This window comes from Acinonyx jubatus, chromosome A3, assembly GCF_027475565.1.
Source record: "Acinonyx jubatus isolate Ajub_Pintada_27869175 chromosome A3, VMU_Ajub_asm_v1.0, whole genome shotgun sequence".
Taxonomy (NCBI): Eukaryota; Metazoa; Chordata; class Mammalia; order Carnivora; family Felidae; genus Acinonyx; species Acinonyx jubatus.
Genome location: NC_069388.1, coordinates 42,652,447 through 42,666,213, shown reverse-complemented (window position 1 = coordinate 42,666,213; position 13,767 = coordinate 42,652,447).

Genomic DNA, 13,767 nt, shown 5'->3' with positions numbered 1-13,767 from the left:
CCGCAAGGTGCAAGGGTGTGACGTTTTCAGCCAGAGGGGAAGCCTAGAGGCATTGGCACAGGGACGCTGCTGTGCAAGCTCCATTCTGGACCTGCTGCCTGACTGCATCCTCTGTGGGTCAAATGCACATACTGAATCTTTATCAATGGGCTGCACTTATTATGGGGAAAACTGTAAAGTTACATTTCCAGGTTTTTGCAGTTAAAAAAAAAGTTAAACCAAACTATTCAGAGCCCTCAGTGAATTCTGGAGAGAAATCACCTACAGTGAGGCTCACCTTGCTACGCTGTGTCCCTAGGGTTGAGAGAGAATAGGGTCAGGACTCGGGGTCCCGCCCCAAACCTTTAACCGACTATACCGTATGGTTAAAACTCCCTAAAAGAAAATTCTTGGGCAATATATCTTACAGGAATGCAGAAAACAGGACATCAGTTTAAAAGAAACTCGCAAAAGGACAGACGGGCAGCTTCCTGCAAACACAAAGCAGAACCTGAAGGCAAGCGTGCAAAAAATTAGTGATATCCAGCCCAAACCAGTCTGCACCAGGGTGGACCTCTGATGCTGACCTCAGAGTATGCACTGTGACCACCAGGAGTACCCTCAAGTTAACTTTCCCTCATTGAAATGCTAAAAGTCACACCCAGAGGGGGAGATTTAACATGCTAATAAGGCATGCATTGTACGGAAAGCATAATCTCTCAGTACACAAGCGCCAAGAAAAACCCCACCTCTACATACTTAAACCTCACCCTTTTCCCACCTAAATTTCTTTACTCCTTGGGGAGTCAGCCTGAGGATTCTTTCCTCTGCTGTCTCCCTTGTGCTGGACCATAAGCCCCAATAAAGCCTTGCCTAAAACTCTCATTTGGCCTCTTGTCAATTTTTCTTTTTTTTTTTTTTTTAAGATTTTATTATTTTTTTTAATTCTAATTTTATTTGAGAGAGAGAGGGCAAGCAGGAGAGGGCGGGTGGGGGGGAGGAGAGAGAAAGAGAGAGAGAGCAAGAATCTCAAGCAGGCTCCATGCACAGTGCAGAGCCAGAGACAGGGCCTCATCCCACAACCCTGGGATCAGACCTGAGCTAAAATCAAGATTCAGACAACGAACTGAGCCACCCAGGTGCCCCTTAAATATTTTATTTTAAAATACTCTCTGTACCCAACATGGAGCCCAAACTCACACCCCAGAAATCAAGAACGGCTTGCTTTTCTGACTGAGCCACGAGGTGCCCCCTCTTGTCAATTTGTATCTCTTAGAGAAGCCTAAGGGCCTGGTTCACTAACAGTGAGCTCAGGTCCCAAGGTCTTGCTGTGTCACTTATTCCCTATCTCATCTGGGAGTGCTTGAGGTGGCCAAGAGTCCTCCTTGGCAGTTGGCCCCAGCTCCCCCCTTTCCCCCACCACCCATTTGCATCCAGGCACCCAAGCCCTGCGGACTGGGTCTCCTGGCTCCCTTTTCTCCTCTTCCTGCAGCCATGGGCTTGGCCAAGGTCATCTCTTGCAGGTTTGATAAAATTGCCCTCCTGCACATCCCCACCCTGGCTTTATGTTCCTCAACCACTTTACGGTCGTCGCTGCCAGAGTGGTCAACACGAAGGTGACCCCTATGGTGACCGCTTAGAATCCATCGCTGGTTTCCTTCCACTTACGACGGGTTCCACTCTTGGCCCTGTGCTCCAAACTGACACCAGCAACTCACACTCAGGCAAAAGGACAGATGTGCAGCTTCCTGAAAACATCAAGTAGAACCGGAAGGCGAGAGTGCAGGATGTGGGTGTCCCCAACACTGATCAAGCAGAGCCAGTGACATGCAGAAGAAAAGAAAGCAGATACACGAGATATGAAGGTCTTCCTTCCTTAACTCTGTTAGAACTCATAGCTATTCCCTGGTGTCTAGAAGCTGGGAAGTCCTTGGAGACACTTGCTTCTTTATCCAAGCCCTGGAGGGGGGGTCTGAGACTGGGCCAGTAGAGCTGCAGCATAACAGACACTCCAAGTGTCACTAAATGGATTTGGTTGGCTGGAGGAGGGAGCCCTTTATGTGTCTGATTTACTAGAAATCTGGCTTTTTCTTTTCTGCTACTGAAGGCCTCTTGCTCAGTCAACTAGGAACTGGGAATTTGCAGGTGGTGGGCATCCATGATGCCCTGGGGGCTCCAGACTGTTGTTGCCCCTCGGTGGGGCAGACTGCTGGGAAAGCTCTTAAATACATTGATCATTCAGTGACAAAGGAAGCCTAGAATTGTACACATTTGTTAAAACATCCTTTTTTGTGGGTGGAGGGGAAGCTTTTTATTAGGATGCAACCCCTGTCTAACATGTTTCAGATTGGGCCTAGCTGCCTTCATTGAATTTGCTAAATATTGCAGACTCTGCTTCCCGGCCTCCTCCCCTAAATTTCCCCTCCCCTCTTACCCCAGCCCTCTGTTCTGGCCCTTATCTTCATCTTCCCCTTCCCCACCTCTCCAACCCCTCCTGTCCCTCCATTCACTTCTAACAGTTACCCCTCCCCCACCATTTCTTTGCAGATCCAGTATTTGGTATTTACCTTAATGATAGACTAATTGCCTGATTTGTCCATTTTTCTTTCTCAGTGAAAGCTCATACCAATGTTTCATGGAGATATCCCTTATTTATTTAAGAAACACGCATTTGAACTGGTACACTCATCTCCTGTGGATATAAACTTGCCAGTGTTAATGAAAAATACATGGTAAATTATGCTATTTGTTCTCTCAGTTTTGTTATTCACACAACGCAGGAACCCAGTTACTGAAAAATGTAAATGTGTATGATGTATAGACGTTTCATCCCCAGAACTCTCATAATCCTCCATGTTTTCCCCAAGGGAACAACTAGAAAGTTTTTATTCTCTTAAACCTCATGGACATAATCAAATATATGTATGCCTGGCTGCCAGATGTGGTGTTGTGCTCACTTATACATGTTACATGTAATATGGTGGATTTTCTTCAGTGGTTTTTGTGGGTGGTCAGTATTAATATGTGGCTGACCAACAAGATTGGTAGGTATGGACACTTTCTCCTGTCCCTGGTGATGCTGGAGTAGGGCTGGGAGTTTCTTTCACAGGTTTGCTTCTAGCAGCAAGGATGGGGAGCAGGCAGGTAAGTTATCACTCCTCCATTCTGGACTATTGGGTTCGTAAAGGGATTGAACTTATCCTGCCTGGCAAATCTGATTTCCTTACTATTATCCTAGCTGTGTGCTGTGAGGTGGCCTAAGTACCCTGTCCATCTCTATGCTTCTGAGATTCTTCCATCCATACTAAACATTTTAAAAATTATTAATTCTATCTCTTGTTATAAATCTGTTCAGGTTTTGCATTTCTTCTTGAGTCAATTTCTGTAGGTCGCCTTTTTCTAGAATTTGTCCATTTCATCTGGGTTATCTAATTTGTTGAACAGCATACAATTGTTCATAGTATTTCCTTACACCCATTTTTATTTCTGTAAAGTCAGTAATAGTGTCCCCACTTTCATTTCCAATATTATTTTCTCTCCTCTCTTTTCTTCTTAGTTTCGCTAAAGGTTTATCAATGTTGTTGATAGAACCAAATTTAGGGTCCATTGATTCTATTTTTATTCCCTATTTCATTTATTTCCTTTCTAACCCTTATTATTTCTTCCTCTGCTAGCTTTGGGTTTAGTTTGTTTTCCTTTTTCTAGTTTCTGAAGGTGGAAGTTTATTATTGTTATGAGACCTTTTTATTTATTTATTTTACAAAGAGAGAGGAGTGGGGAGAGGGAGAGAGGGAGAGAGAGAGAATCCCCAGTAGGCGCCATGCTCAGTGTGGAGCCCAATGCAGAGCTGGAGCCCACAACGCTGGGATCATAACCTGAGCTGATATCAAGAGTTAGACCCTCAACCGACTGAGCCACCCAGGCACCCCGAGATCTTTTTAAATGTAGATATTTATAACTATGAATTTTGCTTTGAGTACTGGCTTCACTGCATCCCATACATTTTGGTGTGTCGTGTTTTCATTTCATCTCAACGTACTTTCTAATTTCCTTTCTGACGTCTTCTTTGACCCATTCATTATACAGGAGTGTGCTGTTTGAGCCCCACACATCTGTGAATTTTCCAGTCTTCCTTCTGTTATTGATTGCCAGTTGTATTCCACTGTGGCTCGAAAAACTGCTTGGTATGGTTTCAAACCTTTGAACTCTCTCTAGACTTGTTATAACCTAGTATATGTTCTGTCTGAAGAGCGTTTCACGTGGACTTGAGGAGTGTGGATTCTGCTTTGCTGTGTGGTGTGCTCTAGAGAGCTGTCCAGTCTGTCAAATCTGGTTGAATGACAGTGTTCAGTTTCCAATTTCCTTGCTCATCTGCTAATTGTTTTATCCATTATTGAAAAGGGAGTACTGAAGTCTCAGTAATTATTGTTGGATGACTGATTTCTCCCTTTAATCCTGTCAGTTTTGCCTTATTTATTTTGAGGCTCTGTTGTTAGGGGCATGTTATGCTTTTTTTTTTTTTTTTTTTTTTTTTTTTTTTTTTTTTTAGAGAGATGGCACAAGTGAGTGAGGGGCAGAGAGAGAGAGAGAGAGAGAGAGGATCCCACAAAGGGCAGAAAGGGAGAGAGAGAGAGAAGTAGGGCTCACCTGGGGCTCGTGCACACCTGAAGCCTGGCTTGAGCTCACCCGATGTGGGACTCAAACTCACAAACCGTGAGATCATGACCTGAACCGAAGTCAGAGGCTTAACAACTGAGCCGCCCAGGTGCCCAGAGGAGTATGTTATGCTTACAGAAAGATCTGTTCAGGGCAAGTTAGTCAATCCCTTTAACTTCATTTTCTGTAAAAACTCCTTATTGAAAATGCCGACAATGATATAAATTGAAAACTCAGGACTATTTGTGGAAACAAATCCTTAACAGTGCCAGTCCCACTTTGAGTTACTCTGGGTCATTGGTCAGTGAGACTGTCTCTTCTTAAGAATTGTATCCATGGTGCATAGCTGCCACAGCAACCCACAGATGCCTCCTTACTGCTTTACTAATGGTGTTCCAGAATGGCCTTCCATGAGGTTTATGCATTCTGTGCGTCAGGTTCCTTGCACACAAAAGCACAAACACCTCAAAATGAAGGCTACTTCTGGAGACAGTGGTGGGAGTTTTTCTAGCTATGACCCAATAAGGGTGGTTCCTCCAACCTGCAACAAGTGTTCTATCCATCGTTGAATGTGCTGTCACTCTTCCTGTGACAGTCAAGGCCTGTCCTTTTAGGCTAAATGGCTGCAGGCATTATTCAATTACCCCTGAATGTAAAATTTACCTCTAGAATTTTTATTAGGTTTTGTTTTATAATTTCTAAATCTTTATGGATATTCTCTATTTGGTGAAACATCATTTTCCTGGTTTCCTTGGACTCTTTGAACCTATCTTAAGACAGTCGATTTAAAGTCTTGGCCTAGTGGGGCACCTGGGAGGCTCAGTCAGGCGACCAACTTCAGCTCACGTCATGATCTTGTGGGTTGTGGGTTTGAGCCCCACATCAGGCTCTATGCTGACAGCTTGCAGCCTGGAGCCTCCTTCAGATTCTGTGTCTCCCTCTCTCTCTACCCCCGCCCCTCACACTCTGTGTCTCTATCTCTCAAAACTAAATAAACATTAAAAAAAAAATTTTTGTTTTAAGTCTTGGTCTAGTAAGCCCAATGTCTAGTCTTCCTCATAGATAGTTATCATTACTTTCTTATTTCCCTGTGAATGGTTCATAATTTCTTGGTTTTTTTTTTTTCTGGCATGCCTCATAATTTTTGGTTGAAAATTAGAGAGTTTGAATAATATAATGTGGCAGGTCTAAAAATTAGGTTCTGCCCCATCTCAGGGTTTGTTGTTGCTGCTTGTTATGGATTGTTGTTGATTCAGTTACTTTTCTAAACTGTTTTTGTAAAGATTGTATTCTTTGTCATGTATAGCCATTGAAGTCTCTGTTCTCTTAGCTTAGTGGTCAGCTAATGATTTGATAGAGATTTCCTTAAACATCGAGAGCCAAAAATACAAAATACTCTCCAAGTTTTGCAGGTTGGCTCTGTGTGAAATATTTAATGCTTAGCCAGGCTGTCTAAAACTCTGCCTTAGCCTTTACTTTCTCCTTCTGTGGAGCTGAAAAGTTAGCCAGAGGGGACAAATTAGGGTCTTCTCTAGTCTTTTCTGATCATATGTCCAGGCTGTGAGTGCATGCGGCCTTCTAGATTTCCTGGTATATGTGTGGGCTTTTTAAAGCACTCATTCCCCCAAGTGTCTCCTTACTTAACCTCTTCCTTCTCAGACTTTCTGGCTATCGATTGCTCTCCCTATCTGATATCTTGTGCCTCTGGTGGTTGAGGCTAATATATTAATCTTTAAATGCTTTCAATAAATGCCGTCTGAGAAGCTGCTTCTGTCTGGGGAAAGTCCAAGTCAGATGCAGCAAAGGCAAGCCCTCGAGCCAATCCTTCAGGGAGTCACCAGACTCCTCAAAACACACAACCATGGTTCCTTGGGAATAGGGTCCATATTGCTCCCTCTGGTAACAACCTGCACCCAAAATGTAGGCTACTGTCTTCATGGCTGCTGCTGAGCTGGGGGTGGGAGATGTTCAGCAAGTAAGATATAATGCCACAACACTCTCAGAAAAATTCTCCTGTCTTCATTTATCATTCCCTTGGTTGTTGTAAGGTTGTTGTTGTTTTTTAAAATAGATTTCAGAGTTCTGAAAAAGTTGATTCTGACAGTTTCTGCCAACTTATTCTTTACTTTTGTGGAGAGGAAGAATGTTGGAGTTCCTTACTCTGCCATTTTCAGTGACATCACTCCAGTATGACTGTGTTATCCTGTTAACAGCAATCAGAAGTGTATCATTTCCTTAAAAACAAAGGTCAGAAAAATTATAGGATGTTCAGAACCAGAAACATTCTTGGGAAATTTTTAGTACATGAATCTTTTCATGAACTAGGTGTTGAGTACTGTTGAAGAAATGTGAGAATACAAGACACAACACCAGGGCGCCTGCCTGGGTGGCTCAGTTAAGCATCCGACTTCAGCTCAGGTCATGATGTCACTGTGTGTAAGTTCAAGCCCCACCTGGTTGGGGGGGGGGGGGTGGCTCTGTGCTGACTGCTCAGAGCCTGGAGCCTGCTTCAGATTCTGTGTCTCCTTCTCTCTGCCCCTCCCCCACTCACGCTCTGTCTCTCTCTCAAAAATAAATAAACATAGTTTTTTAAATAATAAATAAAAAAAAAGAAAAAGAAGCGCCAGGCTCTAGAAAATTAAAAACAAACAAACACCTAGCCTCCAAAGAACTTGTATGTGTAGGTAGCATATAAAGGATTCTCATTGGAATAGAAGATGTACAGCCTCTCACATATTCAGAGACATTAACTCTCTTAGTAAAGACATTTTCAGATACTGATTATGATTAAAATTGGGATATATGGTATAAACATGTGTGTTACGCTTTTTTCGTCCACTGGTAGTTATCCTGGTCAAAACAGTAATTCACTATGCTAGGACTTGAAAACTATCAAAGAGTAACAACCCCAGAAATTTATGATTTATAAAAATTTTGATAAAAGGACCCCAGTCAGTTAAATGTCCAGCTTTGGCTCAGGTCATGATCGCGAGATTTGTGAGTCCGAGCCCCGTGTCGGGCTCTGTGCTGACGGCTGGGAGCCTGGAGCCTGCTTTAGATTCTATGTCTCCCTCTCTCTCAGCCCCTCCCCTGCTCAGGCTCTCTCTCTGTCTCTCAAAAATAAATAAATGTTAAAAAAGTTTTTTTTAAATAAGAAATCATACTTCCAGGTCATTTTAAAAGAATAATCTGGCATAGGATTTATATGCAAATAATCTAGAGTTAGAGATGATCTGAATTAAAAAATCATATTTCTGGATGACTTTGAAAAAAAATTGCCTTGAGATTTATGTCCAAAAAAATTCTACAATTTGAATATGGATTTAAAAACTTGCATTTCTGTGCCATTCTTTGGAAAAATTATGGTGAATAATTCATGTCCAAAATCTCCCAAGATTTAGCAGATTTGGATAAAATATTTTGTTTTTGCATCATTTTGGAGGAAAAATATGGCATAGAGTTATGTCCAAAAATACATTTTGAGAAAATTTAGATGAGAAGCTATCTTTCTGAACCATGTTGGAAGAAAAAAATTGCATGGGACTTCTATCTAAAGAACCCACTTCTTGGAAGAAAAAGCTAGCATAGTACTTATGTCCAAGAAATTGCATGTCCAAATAGTGAATTTGGGTTTAAAAAAATATGTTTGGGGATCCACTTTGAAAGAAAATATGCCACAGGACTTATATCTAATAAATCTCATAAATTTAAATAAAAAATAATATTTTATGGCCATTTACAAAGAACAGTCTGTCACAGGGCTTACCAAAAAACCATCTTACAATTTGAGGACATTTGGATGAAATATCACCATTTTAGGCCGCTCTGAAAGAAAATCTGGCATAGGAGTTATGTTCAAAAAATGCCAAAAAAAAATATTTGATCCAATTTGAAAAATCACACTTGCAGGCTTTTTAGAAGAAAAGTCTTACATAGGACTTATGTCCAAAAGATAACAAGATTTGAGTGAATTTGGATCAGAAGTCACATTTTCTGCATATTAAAAAAAATATATATATATATATATCTGGTGTAGGTACTAGTTTCAATAAGCCCCCAAATTTGAGCAGACTTGGATGAAAAACATCATGTTTCTAGGGTATCTGGGGACAAATGCCTAGCATATGACTTATTTCCCAAAACTCCACTACTTATATGAAATTGGATTTTAAAAAATCATGTTTCTTGCCCATTTGGGAGGAAAATTTGATGAAGGATTTATGCCCCCCAAAAACTAATGTTTTGAATGAGTTTGGATGAAAAAGTGTATCTGGGCAATTTTGTAAAATAATGTAACATAGAACAATTTGAGCACAGTTAGATGGAAAGTCACTTTTGGGTCATCTTAGAAAAGTCTGAGATAAGAATTATTTCCACAAACCCATAAGACTTAATGAATTTGGATGAAAAATTATATTTTCAAGAACATAGTGTATTATAGACAGAAAATACCAATTATTGTTCTAATTTTGATGAAAAATGTCTTTCTAGACCATTTTAGAAGAAAAACCAAGTGTGTGAGTTTAGGTGCAAAACTTAAGCTATTTGAGTAAGTTTGTATGAAAAGTTGCATTTCGTGGGCTATTTGAGAAGAAAATTTTGCTGTAGGGCTTATGTTCAAGAAACTCCAGTAATTATTGCTGTAGATTTAGTAAGCTTTGAAATTGGGAAGTTTAAGTCTTTCAATTTAGTTCTTATTTTCTAAAAATATGTTCTTCTATTGCTTTTTAATGTAAAACGTAGCAACACTGGCTGTAGCATTCTTAGACTGTTTTCCTTAACCCTCCCCCTACTGATTAATCTTGGAGATCTTCCCATGTAAATACGTAGAGATGTTTCTCATTCTTTGACAATATACAGCATATTGTTCTATTTATGCATGGCTGACTTTAATTAGATCCTCTATTGGTGAACATTTTTTTCTTTACTAAAATTTGAAGTTACCACTGCACTGAAGAACCTATATAAATGATTTTGCACAAGAACACGTACAGCTATTGGATAAATTCTATTGAGATTATAGACTCATCAGGGGAATATGAAGTTTTAATTTTGGTACATATCACAAAGTTGTCCACCATAAAACTTGTGCCAATTTATATTTCCAAGACTAACATGTAACCGTACCTGTTTCCACAGACTACAAGAGTATGTTGTCAAATTTTATAATTTTTGCCAGTCTGACAGGTTGTAAATCTCTCTGTGTGATTTTCATTTGTATCTTCACCAACATTAAGGACATTTTCAAATGAAAATAAGACTTCCTAAACTGTGATCTGAATCTGATCAGTCAGTATGAGTATTTTTTGTTGCATTGTTGATTTTAAAAACTCCACTTCTTGGGGTGTCTGGGTGGCTCAGTCAGTTAAGCGTCCAACTTTGGTTCAGGTCATGATCTCACAGTTCGTGAGTTTGAGCCCCACATGGGGTTCTCTGCTGTCAGTGCAGAGCCTGATTTGGATCCTTTGTCTCCCTCTCTCTCTGCTCCTGCCCTGCTTGCACATGCACTCTCTCTCTCTCTCAAAAATAAATAGATATTAAAAAAAAGGGGGGGGGGATTTCTCTAAAAAAAAATAAAAACTCCATTTCTAGAGATATTTTGTAGCTATTTATGATATGGACTTCAGCATTTTCCTCCAGTTTGTCTTTTGTTTTGGCTGAAGGTGTGAGTTGTCTTGTAGAATTTACCTCTGTGTAGCCAAACTCAATCTATTTTCATTATGGCTTCGTGGTTTTAAGTCCTAGTTAGAAAAGTCAGCCCTATGTTACAAAGGTGTTACAACTATCTATTACTATGTAAGGACAACACTAAAATTTAGGGCTTAAGACAATTTTATCATCATCCCTCGCAGTTGTGTGGGTCGACTGAACTCAGCTGAATAGTTCTCCCTTGAAGTGTGAAGGCTCCGTGATGGTTCAATCATGTAACTGCAGTTGTTTGCTGCTGGTTAGTGTAGCTAGGGCTACTGACCAGAATACCTCCATGAGGCCCCTCAGTGTGGCTTTGAGGTTTTTGCAGCATGGAAGTGGGATTCAAAGAGTAGAAACTGTAAGGATTGAACTAGTTTGAAACTGAACTAGCATCAGAAGTCCTGTAATATCACTTCTCCTAGATTCTCTTGATCAAGCAAATCACTAAGGCCAATCCAGATCCATGTGGAGGGTAAATAGACCACACGCACGAAGGAATTGATGATGTCCATCTTGGGAGACTATTTTCACAGTTCACCCTCTTGACAACAAACTTCATGTCCATCCCATGTGAAACATACATTCATCCCCAAGACTCCCAAATTCTGAGCCCATTAATGCATTGGCTCAAGGTTCAGAATCTTGTTATCTAAACCATGTCAAAGTATGGATGATTCTTTATATGAAGACTTGAGAGCTAAAGACATGTTATCTAACACTCAATGTTGATTTAGGGATAAAATAACCACAATGAAGGCTTCTATTTTAAAAAAAGTAGAGCAATAACAAATACACAGCAGGCACCAGTTCATATAAATTTTGAAATCCAGCTGGGCACATGCCATAAGTTCCTTAATTAATGTCCAGTACTGCTTCCTGGCAGTGATTCTCCATTGCTTTTATGTCTACAGAGTTATTCTTCCATTTCTCTAAGAAATGGCCTATATTTGCAGTGTAGATTTATTTCTTAGCCTGCCTTTCTGCCCATAGAAAAGTAGGGATTTTTCTCTGTCCTTTCCAGACTAGTCTGGTGTTTCTATTACAAAATCATGGGTTTTCCAGGTTTCTTACAGAAGTTCACTACGTTAGACAAAACCACATCTACAAGCTCTTCAAGTGAAGGCTCTCTCTGGTTTGGGTTGCCAGGGTACTGTGGGATGATATCTTTAAAATTCATAGGAACCATTTTGTGTAGTTGAGAATCTAGGAGCTATACACTAATCCTTCTTAAGTCTTAAAAAAAAAGGGTTTATAGCTGCATCCTTCAGATGACCTTTAAGGTAAAGGTAGTCCTAGTAGCACTATTGTTGGGTCATAGGGTAGTTCTATTTTCAATTTTTTGAGGAACCTCCACACTAAAACAAATTGTGTGGAGGTTATAGTGTGGAGGTTCCTCAAAAAATTAAAAATAGGACTACCCTATGACCCAACAATAGTGCTACTAGGAATTTATCCAGAGGCTACAGGAGTGCCGATTCATCGGGGCACATGTACCCCAATGTTTATAGAGCACTTTCAATAGCCAAATTATGGAAAGAGCCCAAATGTTCATCAAGTGATGAATGAATAAAGACGTGGTTTATATATACAATGCAATACTACTTGGCAATGAGAAAGAATGAAATCTTGCCATTTGTAACAACATGGATGGAACTGGAGGATATTATGTTAAGTGAAATAAGTCAGTCAGAGAAAGATATCATATGTTTTCACTCATATATGGAACTTGAGAAACTTAACAGAAGACCATGGGGGAAGAGAAGGGGAAAAAATAGTTTCAAACAGAGAGGGAGGCAAACCATAAGAGACTCTTAAAAACAGAGAACAAACTGAGGGTTGATGGGGGGGCAGAGGAGGGGGGAAATGGTGATGGGCATCGAGAAGGGCACTTGTTGGGATGAGCACTGGGTGTTGTATGTTAGTGATGAATCATGAGAATCTGCCCCCAAAACCAAGAGCACAGTGTATACACACTATGTGTTGGCTAACTTGACAATAAATTACATATATATATATATGTCATTTGTTTTGAACAAAATCACTTTGGACTGGAACACAGTGAAAGTATGGTTAAGAATCTTCAAATATGCCTGAGTATCTTTAACCTTGTGATGGGAGAGCTACTGAGTGTGTGTGGCTAAGGGACCTTGGACCAGTTCCTGGCTGGCTGGCATAGGGCCTGGGCCTAGGATGGAGGGCTGAAGAGAGTGTGTGGTTAACGGTCATTACACTATTGGAGCGAGCTGATGAGGTGGTGTGGCTGGAGATCATCCATGTTCTTAGTGGTCTGATAGCAATGTGACTGGAGATCCCAGGCTCTAAGATGAGAGAACTGGTTGGTCATGGCTGAAAGACCAGGCCTGGGGCCTGGAGTGCTGGCGACACTGTACTGTTGCAGGGACTCCATGGTGGGAGGACCAGGGACTAAATAATGCCTGAGAAAAAGCATTTAAGGTGGTTAGGGGCTGATTTAGCAACGGCAATAAAATGGACATTTGAGAGCTAGGAGGAGAGAAGCAGGAAAGGGAGCTATCACAGAAACCAAAGGAAGAGGATAGTTGCAAATAAAAGTGGACTACTAGTCCACTTTTTTTGGAAGAAACCTGGAAGATTCCCCTCACCTGAAATCCCTGAATACCCTTCCTAGGTTTTCTCCCTATACAAAGGACTGGACTTTCCAGTAGATATTCCACTGATTGTCTTCCAGGGAATTGAAATCTTGTGGAAGAGTGGACTTCAGAGCAATCCCTGTCAAAATAACACCAGCATTCGTCACAGAGCTAGAATAAACAATCCTAAAATTTGTATGGAACCAGAAAAGATCCTGAATAGCCAAAGCAATCTTGAAAAAGAAAACCAAAGCAGGAGGCATCACAATCCCAGACTTCAAGCTATACTACAAAGCTGTAATCATCAAGACAGTATGGTTCTGGTACAAAAACAGACAGTTGGATCAATGGAACAGAATAGAGAACCCAGAAATGAACCCACAAACGTATGGCCAACTAATCTTTGACAAAGCAGGAAAGAATATCTAATGGAATAAAGACAGTCTCTTCAGTAAGTGGTGCTGGGAAAACTGGACAGCAACATGCAGAAAACCTGGATCACTTTCTTACACCAGACACAAAAATAAACTCAAAATGGAAGAAAGGCCTAAACATAAGGCAGGAAGCCATCAAAATCTTTGAGGAGAAAGCAGGCAAAAACCTCTTTGGCCTGGGCTGCAGCAACCTCTTACTCAACATGTCTCTGGAGGCAAGGGAAACAAAAGCAAAAATGAACTATTGGGACCTCATCAAAATAAAAAGCTTCTGCACAGTGAAGGAAACAATCAGCAAAACTAAAAGGCAACCGACAGAATGGGAAAAGATATTCGCAAACAACGTATCAGATAATGGGTTAGTATCCAAAATCTATAAAGAACTTATCAAACTCAAC